The following is a 17,778-nucleotide window of genomic DNA, read 5'->3' as shown; positions in this document are numbered from 1 at the left end:
CAGCATTTTCTCTCCTGTCTGCCGTTTTTAATTTGCTTACCCTTGTCTAAATCAGATATTTTTCTTTAATGGTTGTTTATATGGTGCCTGCTAAGATTAAAAGTTAACAGTTAATCAGCCCTCAGATTGTAAGGGCTTAGTTTACTTCAGATATTTGCTAGCAGGCACTTGTGAATTTACAGATTTCTCAGCATACTAACGGCTAGATTTGGAGTTTGGCGGTAAAAGGGCTGTTAACGCTCCGCGGGTTTTTTTCTGGCCGCACCATAAATTTAACTCTGGTATCGAGAGTTCAAACAAATGCTGCGTTAGGCTCCAAAAAAGGAGCGTAGAGCATTTTTACCGCAAATGCAACTCTCGATACCAGAGTTGCTTACGGACGCGGCCGGCCTCAAAAACGTGCTCGTGCACGATTCTCCCATAGGAAACAATGGGGCTGTTTGAGCTGAAAAAAAACCTAACACCTGCAAAAAAGCAGCGTTCAGCTCCTAACGCAGCCCCATTGTTTCCTATGGGGAAACACTTCCTACGTCTGCACCTAACACTCTAACATGTACCCCGAGTCTAAACACCCCTAGCCTTACACTTATTAACCCCTAATCTGCCGCCCCCGCTATCGCTGACCCCTGCATTACACTTTTAACCCCTAATCTGCCGCTCCGTAAACCGCCGCCACCTACGTTATCCCTATGTACCCCTAATCTGCTGCCCTAACATCGCCGACCCCTATGTTATATTTATTAACCCCTAATCTGCCCCCCACAACGTCGCCGACACCTACCTACACTTATTAACCCCTAATCTGCCGAGCGGACCTGAGCGCTACTATAATAAAGTTATTAACCCCTAATCCGCCTCACTAACCCTATCATAAATAGTATTAACCCCTAATCTGCCCTCCCTAACATCGCCGACACCTACCTTCAATTATTAACCCCTAATCTGCCGACCGGAGCTCACCGCTATTCTAATAAATGTATTAACCCCTAAAGCTAAGTCTAACCCTAACACTAACACCCCCCTAAGTTAAATATAATTTTTATCTAACGAAATAAATTAACTCTTATTAAATAAATGATTCCTATTTAAAGCTAAATACTTACCTGTAAAATAAATCCTAATATAGCTACAATATAAATTACATTTATATTATAGCTATTTTAGGATTAATATTTATTTTACAGGCAACTTTGTAATTATTTTAACCAGGTACAATAGCTATTTAATAGTTACCTAGTTAAAATAATTACAAATTTACCTGTAAAATAAATCCTAACCTAAGATATAATTAAACCTAACACTACCCTATCAATAAAATAATTAAATAAACTACCTACAATTACCTACAATTAACCTAACACTACACTATCAATAAATTAATTAAACACAATTGCTACAAATAAATACAATTAAATAAACTATCTAAAGTACAAAAAATAAAAAAGAACTAAGTTACAGAAAATAAAAAAATATTTACAAACATAAGAAAAATATTACAACAATTTTAAACTAATTACACCAACTCTAAGCCCCCTAATAAAATAACAAAGACCCCCAAAATAAAAAATTCCCTACCCTATTCTAAATTTAAAAAGTTACAAGCTCTTTTACCTTACCAGCCCTGAACAGGGCCCTTTGCGGGGCATGCCCCAAGAAGTTCAGCTCTTTTGCCTGTAAAAGAAAACATACAATACCCCCCCCCCCAACATTACAACCCACCACCCACATACCCCTAATCTAACCCAAACCCCCCTTAAATAAACCTAACACTAAGCCCCTGATGATCTTCCTACCTTGTCTTCACCATGCCAGGTTCACCGATCCGTCCTGGCTCCAAGATCTTCATCCAACCCAAGCGGGGGCTAGACATCCACTGAAGAAGTCCAGAAGAGGGTCCAAAGTCTTCCTCCTATCCGGCAAGAAGAGGACATCCGGACCGGCAAACATCTTCTCCAAGCGGCATCTTCTATGTTCTTCCATCCGATGACGACCGGCTCCATCTTGAAGACCTCCAGCGCGGATCCATCCTCTTCTTCCGACGACTAGACGACGAATGACGGTTCCTTTAAGGGACGTCATCCAAGATCAGCCAATCGGAATTAAGGTAGGAATTTTCTGATTGGCTGATGGAATCAGCCAATCAGAATCAAGTTCAATCCGATTGGCTGATCCAATCAGCCAATCAGATTGAGCTCGCATTGTATTGGCTGATCGGAACAGCCAATAGAATGCGAGCTCAATCTGATTGGCTGATTGGATCAGCCAATCGGATTGAACTTGATTCTGATTGGCTGATTCCATCAACCAATCAGAAAATTCCTACCTTAATTCCGATTGGCTGATAGAATCCTATCAGCCAATCGGAATTCGAGGGACGCCATCTTGGATGACGTCCCTTAAAGGAACCGTCATTCGTCGTCTAGTCGTCGGAAGAAGAGGATGGATCCGCGCTGGAGGTCTTCAAGATGGAGCCGGTCGTCATCGGATGGAAGAACATAGAAGATGCCGCTTGGAGAAGATGTTTGCCGGTCCGGATGTCCTCTTCTTGCCGGATAGGAGGAAGACTTTGGACCCTCTTCTGGACTTCTTCAGTGGATGTCTAGCCCCCGCTTGGGTTGGATGAAGATCTTGGAGCCAGGACGGATCGGTGAACCTGGCATGGTGAAGACAAGGTAGGAAGATCATCAGGGGCTTAGTGTTAGGTTTATTTAAGGGGGGTTTGGGTTAGATTAGGGGTATGTGGGTGGTGGGTTGTAATGTTGGGGGGGGGTATTGTATGTTTTCTTTTACAGGCAAAAGAGCTGAACTTCTTGGGGCATGCCCCGCAAAGGGCCCTGTTCAGGGCTGGTAAGGTAAAAGAGCTTGTAACTTTTTAAATTTAGAATAGGGTAGGGAATTTTTTATTTTGGGGGTCTTTGTTATTTTATTAGGGGGCTTAGAGTAGGTGTAATTAGTTTAAAATTGTTGTAATATTTTTCTTATGTTTGTAAATATTTTTTTATTTTCTGTAACTTAGTTCTTTTTTATTTTTTGTACTTTAGATAGTTTATTTAATTGTATTTATTTGTAGCAATTGTGTTTAATTAATTTATTGATAGTGTAGTGTTAGGTTAATTGTAGGTAATTGTAGGTAGTTTATTTAATTATTTTATTGATAGGGTAGTGTTAGGTTTAATTATATCTTAGGTTAGGATTTATTTTACAGGTAAATTTGTAATTATTTTAACTAGGTAACTATTACATAGTTCTTAACTATTTAATAGCTATTGTACCTGGTTAAAATAAATACAAAGTTACCTGTAAAATAAATATTAATCCTAAAATAGCTATAATATAAATGTAATTTATATTGTAGCTATATTAGGATTTATTTTACAGGTAAGTATTTAGCTTTAAATAGGAATCATTTATTTAATAAGAGATAATTTATTTCGTTAGATAAAAATTATATTTAACTTAGGGGGGTGTTAGTGTTAGGGTTAGACTTAGCTTTAGGGGTTAATACATTTATTAGAATAGCGGTGAGCTCCGGTCGGCAGATTAGGGGTTAATAATTGAAGGTAGGTGTCGGCGATGTTAGGGAGGGCAGATTAGGGGTTAATACTATTTATGATAGGGTTAGTGAGGCGGATTAGGGGTTAATAACTTTATTATAGTAGCGCTCAGGTCCGCTCGGCAGATTAGGGGTTAATAAGTGTAGGTAGGTGTCGGCGACGTTGTGGGGGGCAGATTAGGGGTTAATAAATATAACATAGGGGTCAGCGATGTTAGGGGCAGAAGATTAGGGGTACATAGGGATAACGTAGGTGGCGGCGATTTGCGGTCGGAAGATTAGGGGTTAATTATTTTAAGTAGCTTGCGGCGACGTTGTGTGGGGCAAGTTAGGGGTTAATAAATATAATATAGGGGTCGGCGGGGTTAGGGGCAGCAGATTAGGGGTACATAAGTATAACGTAGGTGGCGGTCGGCAGATTAGGGGTTAAAAATTTTAATCGAGTGGCGGCGATGTGGGGGGACCTCGGTTTAGGGGTACATAGGTAGTTTATGGGTGTTAGTGTACTTTAGGGTACAGTAGTTAAGAGCTTTATGAACCGGCGTTAGCCAGAAAGCTCTTAACTCCTGCTTTTTTCAGGCGGCTGGAATCTTGTCGTTAGAGCTCTAACGCTCACTGCAGAAACGACTCTAAATACCGGAGTTAGAAAGATCCCATTGAAAAGATAGGCTACGCAAATGGCGTAGGGGGATCTGCGGTATGGAAAAGTCGCGGCTGTAAAGTGAGCGTTAGACCCTTTAATCACTGACTCCAAATACCAGCGGGCGGCCAAAACCAGCGTTAGGAGCCTCTAACGCTGGTTTTGACGGCTACCGCCGAACTCTAAATCTAGGCCTAATTTTTTATGACTGGGTTTAAGGGTTTTTAACCTTTCTTTTCACTACTACTGTGTGAATGTTGGTTCCTTTGTACATTAATAAAGATATAAAGGCATGAATGATATGGAACTTTTTAATATATAATATAATCTTTATCTGAATCCACTATTTGGAGTTTATAAATGTGTGGTAATCTCTGCTGTGAATCCTATTGTATTCCTTATACAATTAGTTTTTCTAGTTGTTTAACAGTTACACTCATATTAACACTGTCTAATAAAAATTATTAAAAAAAATATTGCACACAAAAGTTAGAAGGATTCAAAGATATGAGATCTCGGGTGTTAGAAAAAAAAAGCAGACGCAGGGATTTTACATTGACATACATGAAGAAACATGGATTTATAGGTATAGACATACTGTATGTTAAACTAGGGAGATAATGAAAAGTTCTTATATTATAATCTTATGCACATTAAACAATATCTCAGATGTATTTTCAATGTGATATATCTATTTATAGCGAGATATGTATATGAATATTTATATGTCTAGATATCTCGAGATCTATATGCGAATATCAGTCAAAATATCATCACATATATAGAGAAATATTTATTTAGAAATAAATAGAACATATTCCGTTGTGAAAACATTTTCACAATATGAAATATTCTCATTTCCATATACAGATTTTAAGGAGAATACGTCATGGGCTTTGCACAACATATTAGTTTTAGTTTTTTTTTCTATGTGTCTTCTCCATTGACTTCTATGGGGAATACGTGATTGCACACATTTGCATTACGTGGCTTAACGCGCGCACAAAATAAGTTATTTTGTATTAGCTGCACAAACCCAAATGCGAAAAAGCCATAACGCGCGTAGAGTTTTGCAAATGATTTCCCGCTTGACTTCTAATCTTGCTCAAAGGGTTTAAGTGGTTAAAGGGACAGTCAAGTCCATCATTTGTTTTTTTCATGATTTCAATAGGGAATATAATTTTAAACAACTTTCCAATTTACTTTTATCACCAATTTTGCTTTGTTCTCTTCGTATTCTTAGTTGAAAGCTATTCTAGGAGGTTCATATGCTAATTTCTTAGACATTGAAGACTGCCTCTAATCTGAATGCATTTTGACCACTAGAGAGCATTAGTTCATGTGTTTCATATAGATAACATTGAGCTCATGCACGTGAAGTTACCCTGAAGCCAGCACTGATTGGCTAAAATGCATGTCTGTCAAAAGAACTGAAATAAGGGGGCAATTTGCAGAGGCTTAGATACAAGGTAATCATAGAGGTAAAAAGTGTATTTCTATAACAGTGTTGGTTATGCAAAACTGGGGAATGGGTAATAAAGGGATTATCTTTCTTTTTAAACAACAAAAATTCTGGTGTTGACTGTCCCTTTAAGCACATTCGTGGAAGCAAACATTGGGAGATGTTGTGTGTATCACTTACATATCATACCCAGAGATCTCTGTTGCATTGGCAACAATGTAAATAATACTTCTTAGGAAAAAGAATGTGGAGATACTTACCTAGATGTGCTAAGCTATGAAATACATTTTCTGGTTCTTACATTTTTGAAATTGAGTATTTTAATTATTATTTACAAAGGCAAATCACTTTATATTCTTGTGTACCAGATAATAGAATAATGCTGGCTGAAAAAAAGAAACTAATTAAAAGTAGAAAAAAATATTTTGTTCTTGATCGAAATGTTTAATTGCCTTTTTTTCCCCACATCTAGATTTGAATAGTACTGAGAGATGGCAAAAATAACACTTGAGAGACAATAAATATTTAAAAACATTTTAAAAAAAATGCTATTAATGTTATTTATGTTTCTTTTAATTTTGCCTTCAAAAACCAATACATACATAGATCCAGTGATGGTTCTAAGTACCCCTGATCTTAAATTTTATCAGTTTTCAAACAATGGCTGGTCTGGACTTCTCACTTTCTCTCCCTGTGAACATGTTTGCCAATAAAAGTGTAACGTATTTAAATAAAATGTGTGTGTATTATATCCTATATAATAAATGGCCAAGTATGTTTGTCAGATGCAGTCATGCACAGTAGAGACTGCACGTGACAAACATACCTGGCCGTTTGGATCCTGACACTCAGCACTCAGCACAGAGCAAGGCTGAAGCGGAGTGTCAGGGGGCATGACCGACGGGAGCGTCGCGATGGGGGCATGGCCAGGTGCAGTGAGGGGGTGACCGGGTGCGACGGGGGGCGTGGTTGGTGGGTGTCACCGCAATGGGGCGTGGCCGGGCGGGGTGCCACGATGGGGGTGTGGCCAGAGAGGTAAAGGGTTTGAAAGACAGAGCCAGAGAGGGAGCAAGAGAGGGGTGGAGAAGGGCCAAGGAGGGGGGAGAGCCAAATAGAGGGGGGAGAGAACCAAAGGGGGGGAGAGAGAGCCAAAGAGGGGGAAGAGAGAGAGCAAAAGAGGAAAGAGAGCCAAAGAGGAGAGAGCAAAAAAGGGAGAGAGCCAAAGAGGGGGGAGAGAGAGCCAAAGAGGGGAGAGAGCCAAAGAGAGGGGAGAGAGAGCCAAAGAGGGGAGATCAAAAGAGGAGAGAGAGCCAAAGAGGAGAGAGCAAAAGAGGAAATAGAGCCAAAGAGAAGAGAGAGCAAAAGAGGGGAGAAAGCCAAAGAGGGGGAGAGAGAGCCAAAGAGGGGGGAGAGAGAGCCAAAGAGGCGGGAGAGAGCCAAAGTGGGGGGAGAGAGAGCCAAAGAAGGGGGAGAGAGAGCCAAAGAGGGGGGAGAGAACAAAAGAGGGGGCAGAGAGAGCAAAAGAAAGGGGGAGAGAGCCAAAGAGGGGAGAGAGAGAGCAAAAGAGGGGAGAGAGAGCGCAAAGGAGAGGGGGAGAGAGCGCAAAAGAGAGGGGGGAGAGAAAGCAAAAGAGAGGGGAGAGAGAGCAAAAAAGAGGGGAGAGAGAGAGCAAAAGAGAGGGGGCAGAGAGCAAGGGGTGGGACCGCTGTACTGCAAAAAATGGCCCGTGTACACTGGCTTTAGTACTAGTATATATATAAATCATTTGCATGTCTTCACTCTTCACCTTCCTCCAGCAGAGGCAAAGATAAGACTAACTACCATAGAGGTGGGAGGGGTTATATAGAGTTTTTGGAGGTTGGGAATCTTTGCCTCCTCCTAGTGGCAGGGAAGGTAATTCCCAGGAGTAATGTATCATGGACTATTACCACCTTTATGAAAGAAATATAAGGCCAGATTACAAGTGGAGCACAAACATTTGCACATGAGAGAAAGGGGGTTTATCACATGGATTTGCGCTCATCGGGCTTACCGCAGGTATTACAAGAAGAACGTAAACATGATAGCTTGAGTGCAATCGTGATTTACGCTAGAATGATTACCAAGTGCTCTGAGCTCAGGTTAAGTATTTTTGAAACAAAACACATCAAAATACATTACATAGTACAGTTACACTCATAATAACACTAATAAAAATTATTACAAAAGTATTATACAAAAAAGGTCTCAAAGATATGGGGTCTCAGGCAAGCAAAGGACTTTAACATTGAGAACAAACATATACATGTCTAAAGATGGCTATGTATGTATATACAGTATATCTAAATGTGTATATGTATATGCATACATATGTATTTATATATGTATTTACATATAAACACATACAAGCATATACAGTAAATACATATGTATACATATTTAGACATTATGGGGCCAATTTACCAACCCCCATTCGCCCCAATGTAACTGTTTCCCCGCAAGACTTTAGGCTTGCCGGAAATAGGAGTTAAGAAGCAGCGGTCTTAAGACCGTTGCTCCTTAACTCGTCCACTGCCTCTCAGGCTGCGGACATCAATCCGCCCGATCGAATACGATCGAGTTGATTGACACCTGCAGGGGGAGGCATTGCAAAAGCAGTTCACCAGAACTGCTTGTGCAATGTTAAATGCGGACAGTGTATGCTGTCAACATTTAGCGATGCAGGGCGGACATGATTCGCTATAGCGAATCATGTCAGCCCGAGATATGATATATATATATATATATATATATACAGTATATAGTCAAAAAGAACAGATGTGGCATCAGCACAGTTTCTTCATAGAAAAGGAAGCTTTATTTAGGTGACATGAAGATAAAAACCAGTGACATTTTGGGTCCACCTGACCCTTAATCATAACTACATATGAGAGGAGCTGCAGGACCCTCAGGCATACATGCACTTAAGTTTAAAAGTTGACTGTTAACCTGTGAATTGGTGATGGACCCATCACTATCTATTATATATAAGTTTATTGGAGCCCTTTGTAATTAAGTAGATGAAAACATGTAAAAGCATATTTAACTATGTATTTAGTGTAAATACAGCACATTCCAATAATCTGCACATATGTTCTAAGTATTTCTAAATAGATATTCCTTTATATATATATATATATATATATATATATATATAAATATATATGTATGTATCTATACCTATATATAATTATGTATGAATATAGGTATAGATATATATTGTACCTAAAATTCATGATATATATGTAGAAATATTTATTTATGAATTAATAGAACATATTCTTGTATTTGAATATGAAATATTTATATTTTCAAGACGGTTTAGCGCACATGAGAATATGCAATCGGGTTTGCGCAAGAGTTGGGTGTACATGAATGCGCACGCAATATTCTAAGTTCGGCTTTTTGCACTCGGGTTAGCATGTTAGCAAAAACAGTTTATTTTCAACTCATAATACGAGCGCAACCCGACGAGCGCAAAAAGCTTACTTCTAGGGCAATTAACAAAACCTTTAATTAGTGCTCCGCTTGTAATCTGGCCCTATGCATAATATGTATGGGTGCACTTAACAATATATTGGATAATAACGGTAAAACTGATACTGAACAAAAATTCAAAAATTGCCTGTATTTTTTAAGAATGTAAACTGGGGGAAAAAAACTCTATACTTATAAGTTCAACTTTTTCTGCCACTCAGGGGAATTTAACAAAACTCGACATTGAAATGTCCTGTACTTTTGCATTTTTTGCTGCTCATGCTGGTGAAATGTTGTGTACTTGTCATCTGGCAACCCTAAAAGTGTTTCCCACTGAATTCTCTTTGTAGTACTGTACGCAGCACAGCAAACAAGCTACTGGACAAACCTTCTTTCACTTTCAACAATCACTGCTATCTATCAGAGCTGTGAAGTTAAATGGCAAACACCTACACATGTGCATCTTCTGCACATCTATTTGACATATTGATGAAGTAGCTGTAGCTGCATAAGGTGTGCATAAGTGTGCTGATGGGTCATGAAAAAAATAAAACTGCTGCTGGTGACATTCACACAGAGTAGAGATGAACAGGTATTCCAGGCAGTCTCAATGAATAAACCTTAAAGGGACAGTCAAATCCAAAAAAAAAACTTTCATGATTTAAATAGGGAATGTCATTTTAAACAACTTTCCAATTTACTTGTATCACCAATTTTGCTTTGTTCTTTTGGTATTCTTAGTTGAAAACTAAACCTAGGAGGTTCATATGCTAATTTCTTAGACCTTGAAGACTACCTCTAATCTGAATGCATTTTGACCACTAGAGGGCATTAGTTCATGTGTTTCATATAGATAACATTGAGCTCAGGCACGTGAAGTTACCCTGGAGATAGCACTGATTGGCTAAAATGCTAGTCTGTCAAAAGAACTGAAATAAGGGGGCAGTTTGCAGAGTCATTGATACAAGGTAATCACAGACGTAAAAAGTGTATTTCTATAACATTGTTGGTTATGCAAAACTGGGGAATGGGTAATAAAAGGATTATCTTTCTTTTTAAACAACAAAAATTCTGGTGTTGACTGTCTCTTTAAGCACTCACATACAATTTAAAAAATGTAGCAATTTTACTTTTACTATATTTTTACATTTGCTTTATCCCATGGTATTCTTTGTTGAAGAGATACCAAGGTAGGTGTCTGGAGCACTACATTGCAGGAAATAGTGCTGCTATCTAGTGCTCTTGCATATGGGATAACATTCTTGCAAAACTGCGGTCATAGGGCTCCAGACACCTGCACACTCATGAGTTTACATTCCTGCTTTTCAACAAGATACTAAGAGAAAGAAGAAAATTTACAAAATTCTTAAGAGCCAGATTTACAAGTGGAGCGGTATTAAATGCTCCAGCTCGAGCGTTAACTCAACTAGAAGTAAGCTTTTTGTGAGAGTTGGATACCGCTCATATTAAAAGTTGTAAGTAAACTATTTTCAATTGCGGATTAACCCGTTGCGCGTAAAAAGCCGAACTTAAAATATCATGCACATAATAATGTATTCCCCCAAAGAGGTCAATAAAACAAAAAAAATGGAAAAAAACCTAACACCCTATTTGCACGCAAGCCTGATCGCATATTCTCAAGAACGCCAACCCAACATGAAAATATGAATATTTTACATTCCAATGTTCTTCACATAGCAGAATATGTTCTATTTATTCATAAATACATATTTCTACATACATCTGATGGTATTTTTGTACAATATATATCTATACCTACATATATATATATATATATATATATATATATATATATATATATATATAATCAAAGGTGAACACCAAAACTACGATAGTCCATAAAAGATAAGAACGAATAATTGTGGAGAGAAAATTTTCAAAAGTTTATCGTAGTTACATCCATACACCTCCAAGGTGAGAGTGAAAACAAACAATAGTGAAGTCTGTAAACTTAACAGTATAATCTCTCAAATGTTTAGGTACTCACACTTTCAAGAGCTATAATTTAGCTCAAAGTAACAGGCTGGTAGGTATAAAGCCCCTCAGCTCCCAAGGAAAGTCAGGAACTTCAGGGTCAAATTAAAACAGTTTATTTAAAAACATAAGGACATTAATACAGACTGAGTTACAAGGTGTATGAATAAATGCAATGCCACTAGAAGCTCTGTCACAAACCTAACAACGGTAAGTGGTAGCAGGCATCAATCTCAGTGGTAAGCCTAATCACCCCTAAGTATATTAACACAAATGTCCGTAGTTGTTATATCCCTTTAATCCACCTTTAACTTCTTGCTTAGCTTTTACCTAGGTAATTTATTAATCCACCTTTAAAGGAATTACTTTTAGCCACTCCTCCTGCTTCCTGGTCTTGCACCCTTAAATTACTACACCTGCAACATTACCTTGCTTGATTCATAGAAGCTAGTTGGAGAACTTAAAGGGATATTCCAGCCAAAATTTGAAACCACATGGGTGCATTTAGGTATTGTACAGAAGCAATTTTGTAATATACATGCATTAGCAAAAATGCTTCTAATAAAAGCTATAACTGTTTCAAAGGAGTATTTAAGTATGCACGTGCACCAGCATTTTAAACACAGTACTTGCTCAGAGAGCCTAAGGTGCTTGTACCATCTTGTAATGACTCAATTTGGTAATTGCTGATACGATACAAGCCCCAGGGATGATCTGAGCAGCTGCAGTATTTAAAATGCTGGTGCAGTGAGAATTAGGGTTGCCACCTGTCCCTTAAAATACAGAACACTTATAAGTTACACATGCTGCAGGGTGTGCAGGGAGGAATATGAATAGTGCTGCCCAGAAACACAATACATGTTCCTCCCAGCACACCCTGCAGCATGTGTAACTCATAAATATCCAGGAAAACATGGCTGAGGTGGCAACCCTAGTGAGAATATCTAGCTATGCTTCACATGCACGTGCAGAGAAAAATGTTAACACTAAAATAGTGATAACATTTACTAGAAGCATTTTTGCTAATACATGTATATTACAAATATGTTTCTATTTAAAGATGTAATTAATCTACGTGCATTTAAATTTTGACTGGAATGTCCCTTTAATTCCAGGCTGTATTTCCTTGTGTCTAAGGAGCTACATATCTGAACTACCTACAAGTCTGTCCTGTGTTACCTATTTTACTAAGGATTTATTAACTGCACATTAAAACAACTTCTGCATTCAGCTCTCTGGATATCAGTTTGCAAGGTCCAAAGGATTTTATTACTCAGCTTTTCTTTTTGCTTAAGGGAACGTTATCATTGTGCGAGTGGAAATGATCCGATATTGCGGATCATATCCGCTGCACATCGATAAATGCCGACAGCATACGCTCTCAGCATTTATCATTGCACCAGCAGTTCTTGTGAACTGCTGGTGCAATGCCGCCCCTGCAGATTTGCGGCCAATCGTCCGCTAGCAGGGGGTGTCAATTAAACCGATCGTATTCGATCGGGTTGATTTCTGGTGATGTCTATCCGCTGCCTCAGAGCAGGCGGACAGGTTATGAAGCAGAAAGTCATCCTTCCCAAGTTGACAACTAATCGCAAGAATCTTAGATTCAGATATGTACAAAGACTACCCTTGAAGCCGATATTGTTTTGGTGTTACGAGGCTGCATACAGAATTATCCAGGTTTCTGGAAATTTGTCTTGCATGATTTGAGCCTCCATGGATAATCGAACTTTGCATATTTTATCCACTGCACATTTTTAGTGGAGTGTATAACCGCTCACAGCAATTGCACACGTATATTAATAGAATAAATAAGATGGACTTTTTTTGTTTGCTCATTTTCTGACAAATAATTTACAAGTTGCATCTGGCATGCTACCATAAATTGCCATTAATAACTGTTGTATAGCGAGTTACAAGAAATACATATGATGAAGTTTACTTGAATGTTTGGCCACAGTTTTTTGAATACAGATTGATATGGTGCTATGGATTTAAATGTTGCCATGCTACTTCCATTTGCCTTGACAGATTGATGAGAGATTTCCCCCCCTTGGGACATCTTGGGGGTGTTCTATATTTTTATTTTATTTTATTTCACTAGTATGTATGTAGTGTGAAGGAAAGCAAGGGTATGGGTGACCAGCGCTCCAAAAGGTCTAGTGTTCAATATTGAATTGGATATCTGTGACTTAGTGTGGATTGAAAAAATATATATGTCAGTAGATATTTAATGATTTAGGTGTAGTATTGTGCAGCTGAACCAGACGGAATGTGTACCCCTAGCACAATGGGTGAAAATAATAAATAAAGAGAACGGATTTATCTGGGTAGTACAGCGCAGCGAAATACAAAATTATTTACACAATAATAAGTGATATGGTAAACACTACAGTTGGTAATTAAGTAAACCTTCAGAATTGAAAAAGTTCTAGTGTATTAATGGTTGTCTTTTTTTGCAAATGCAATAGTCTTATTGTAGTTCTGTAGCTTGTCTATTCGGATATATAGATAGGTGAAAGGATGTCTCCTTACCAGATGTTACCCCAATCGTATCAGGTAAGGTTTGTTCATATAGGGAGTATCTTTGTCTTGTCTGTAGTGTCCACTAGTCCAAGTGTCACGGGTATATTGGTTCAAACAGGAGGGTCTGGTTTCCTTCTCAGGATTCCGTCGCTTTGGTATATACGATCTTTGCCCGGTAGAACCTTTTTCCGATGGTTGGAGTCTTAGTGACTCATGGGAGTATGGTACTTCGATTAGGATCTCTCAGACTCTCATATTCATAGTTGGATATAAAAAGAAAAGCAAAAGAACATAGCGTAATATTGTAAAACCAGGTTGATTTATTATGCAATAAGGTAGGAAATACACTCACATGTTAAAACCTCAATCATTGATGAGGTAAGAATAAAGCATATCAGGAATGTGTATATACTTTGTTCAAAGGGTCCCCCGGTAGGAGTAGTAGATAGATGATAAAATATGGATAGTGGTATTATATACACATAAAATCTTGAGGATAATTTTCTTATCTTGCTGGTACAAAGTTCCAATAACTGGTATATTTTAGTTACTTGGAAAGTCCTGTTAATTGTTTGTTTGAGCCCTTTTTGTGCTTGATATGTGTGGGTGGCCCTATGTATTGGCGTAAGGAATGGGCTACCCCAAATACTTGTTCAGGTAAGGTTTACGAATAGTCACCTAATGCTGCACAAAGAAACCACCAGGGACTCACAAACAAAGCAAAATGAGCGAGGAGAGTGGAATTAGTCAATAATTAGATAAAAGCGCTATTCCAATCTGAATAGTGAGATCAGATGGGGGTAGTGATTGAGCTGGGAAAATTCAAAGGTAGTAACTTGAGCAGTAATTGCCCTGAGTTGGTTAAATGTGAATACTGACAAACCTTCCTTCTCTAATGAACATAAGAAATTGCGGTATATGTGTCAGCAGTGAATGAAAATAGCGGTATACAAATTCCCAAAATAGCCGGTCACAACTGAGTACGTGAGAAGACTGCACTGTCACACTTTGGGGTATCACCTTACGCGTTTCGAAGTTTGTACTTACATCTTCATCAGAGGTAGTGGAAAGTGCAGTAAACCGGCATAGCTTTTAAAGGTGTTTAGTGGGAGTGGTCTTCTCCGTACTCTGGTGTGCGTGATTACGTCAATGAGCTTATCTGCCAATGGAAACTAATGTGTGGACTATTTCCTGAGTTTCTTTACTGATAGGTGGCGTGGCCAATCTCATTCTCTGTATATACAGTTGCTATAGAAACTAAAAGAGGCAAATATATTGCGTGTGCGTTTCCTACGCTGTGTGACATCATTGTTATGATGTTGCTCTGGTTACTCATACTAGCGTGACTACATCGAGAAATAGGACAGGACAGTTGCTTGTTATAATGAAAGAAAAAGGATAATAAATATAAGTGTGTATGTTTGATAGAGTCCATTTCTGCATCTAAAAAGTTATCCGTGTATAGTAGAGACCTAACACTGGGAACGGAGCTGTCTATATCTAAATGTTATGCGTTTTGACTTATAAGATTGTAAGGACCGTAAATAACACATCTCATAATTATAATTAGTCTTATCGATGTTCACTTCTTATGTGGAGTGATCTTATTTTGGGCTCTGATTTTTATATATAAAAATTAAGTTTACACCATTATAGAGAAGTTTTTTGGAGAAGTTTTTGTATAAGGAAGACCCAGAGTTAAATATCCTTAGATTTTAGTATCTATATATACTTGGAACTTTTAAAAAATAAAAAAATTAAATTAAAAATGAATGAAAACGGTTGGATATTAAAATCTGAAGTATATTGGTTGTATAAAAGCTATACTATACACATGAGTGGGTGGACATACAATACAATCTTAATATATATTTGCAAATAAGAAGTGTTTATCTTTCTTATATTTGTGTATGGAGAGGGTTTGTATTCTGTTATTCGTTAAAAGACCATAAAGGCTCTATATTATGTTAATATTCTATGTGTACATGACCCTAAAAGGTCTTGGACTGTCATAGACTCATGGTGTTCAAAGTGCTGCAACTACGATTCGTTGTTATAGAAATGTTGCTAGGTCCAACTCTTGTATGTAGTGTGGTTTAAAGAGTAAATGAGTAGGGCCTCTTTATTTATGCTATGCCAATATTTCAAATATATGGTCATTATTTGATGATAATAAATATATTCTTGATTGCAGTGCTGGAATTTGTTTTGTTGTTATATATTTATGGGTTTATATGTGTATATATGTCTGTAAATACATATGCACACATATAATACATATGTACACACATATAAACTAGACATGTATATGTATGCAGTGCTGGGATTTGTTTTATTTATATGTATTTTTGTGTTTATATGTGTATATGTTTGTAAATATACTGTATATAAATTCATATGTACACACAAAAAAACAACTTTCCCCAAACTCTTCAAACATATGCAATCCATCTCCACTTGACTAACTATACTTAAATGGATATCAAAATCAAAATTAAACTGTCTTGATTCAGAGAGTATTCAACTTTAAGAAACTTCCCTATTCTGTCAACAATTTTGCTTTGTTCTTTTGGTATCGTTTCTTTAAAAGTCAGCAGCAGTGCAGCAACGCACAAATGGGACCTAGTTGAGCAAATCCCAGTAGTTCATTGCTGCTGCTAAGCATACGTAGATATGTTGTTTTTTTAAATAAGGGATACCAAGAGAAGTAAATTAAAAATCACTTAAAATGGAGTGCTCTATCTGAATCATAATAGTTTAATTTTGACTTGATGTCCCTTTAATTCACTATAAAGAGGAATGTTCTCAATTCCATGACAATAATATAGATTGTATGGTAATATTGGGACTCCATTATTAACTTAAAGTGATGGTAAACGTATCCTATAATGAACCAACATAGCATTTCTCAATATTGCATTTAATGTAGTCGCTAAGTTCTTTTTGAGATCACTGCTAGATTTGGCACCATAAAATTACAACTTCCCTACCATTTGGCTCCCGACTCCTCACAAGCCCTACTTCCTTGTTCTGCAAGTACTGACGTCTTCAGCGGCCCCACCCGCTCTCAACGTCACAAATCGGACATTACGGTAACTTTACCATCACTTTAATAAACATATTCTTTTTGTAGTAATGTCTTGGGATACATTTATATTGATGCACAACTTAATACTTAGCATTCAACCCCAGCCTCAAACCTAACTAACAGCCTTTAGCCTCCTGTGCTATACCACAAATTGTTCTTCTTTAATCTACATCTCCCTCAAACATTAAATTACGTCCCCTGCATCACCCAAAAACCTAAAGCCCTTTTAAAAAAAAAAAACAAATTTGCCATTTAGTGAAGAGTTCCTTTATATGTACTGTATATATATTTACCTTGGCAATATACTTTTTAAATAGTTTAGGCGATTATGATTTAGGAGGGGTTGTAAAAACAAAAAAAACAAAAGACATGATCTAACAAATTAGCAGAAGTCTTTGTCATCTAGTGCTTAGTTTCAGCACTTCCTGAGGGCAAAAAGTGAACAGGAAATGTTAGAAATCTTAATCTCAAAACCTGAATGCTGACAAAACTGCCTATGAAATTTAAAGGGAGAGTCAAGTCCAAAATAAACTTTCATGATTCAAAAAGGGCATCTAATTTTTCTTTTATCACCAAGTTTGCTTTGTTCTCTTGGTATTCTTAGTTGAAAGCTAAACCTAGGTAGGTTCATATGATAATTTCTTAGACCTTGAAGGCCGCCTTTTAAACTGAATGCATTTTGAACACTAGAGCGTTAGTTCACGTGTGTCATAAAAATAACATTGAGCTCACGCACGTGAGATTAGCTAGGAGTTAGCACTGATTGGCTAAAATGCAAGTCTGTCAAAAGAACTGAAATAAGGGGGCAGAGGCTTAGATACAAGGTAATCACAGAGGTAAAAAGTGTATTATTATAACTGTGTTGGCTATGCAAAACTGGGGAATGGGTAATAAAGGGATTATCTATCTTTTTAAACAACAAAAATGTATGTGTCCCTTTAAATATAAAAGTATTTAAAATGTCTTTATTATTACAATTTTAGTATTTATGTACATTTTTACAATGTAATAAATAATTT

At 37.5% G+C, this 17,778-nt stretch overlaps 1 protein-coding gene and 1 long non-coding RNA gene across 4 annotated transcripts in view; one reads left to right on the top strand and one right to left on the bottom strand.

The window, feature by feature from the left end:
• LOC128663545 (uncharacterized) overlaps positions 1-16,696 on the bottom strand; it is a 147,223-nt gene extending 130,527 nt beyond the window's left edge. The window contains exon 1 of the long non-coding RNA XR_008402883.1: positions 16,662-16,696. This is a non-coding gene — a long non-coding RNA (uncharacterized LOC128663545). The remainder of the gene's footprint in view (positions 1-16,661) is intronic.
• The window catches only part of LOC128663544 (cytokine receptor common subunit beta), a 214,123-nt gene that overhangs the window by 130,505 nt on the left and 65,840 nt on the right, over positions 1-17,778 (top strand). The window lies entirely within an intron of this gene.

Source organism: Bombina bombina, chromosome 6 (assembly GCF_027579735.1).
Source record: "Bombina bombina isolate aBomBom1 chromosome 6, aBomBom1.pri, whole genome shotgun sequence".
In the NCBI taxonomy this organism is placed as follows: Eukaryota; Metazoa; Chordata; class Amphibia; order Anura; family Bombinatoridae; genus Bombina; species Bombina bombina.
This window is presented reverse-complemented; position numbering and strand designations above follow the sequence as displayed.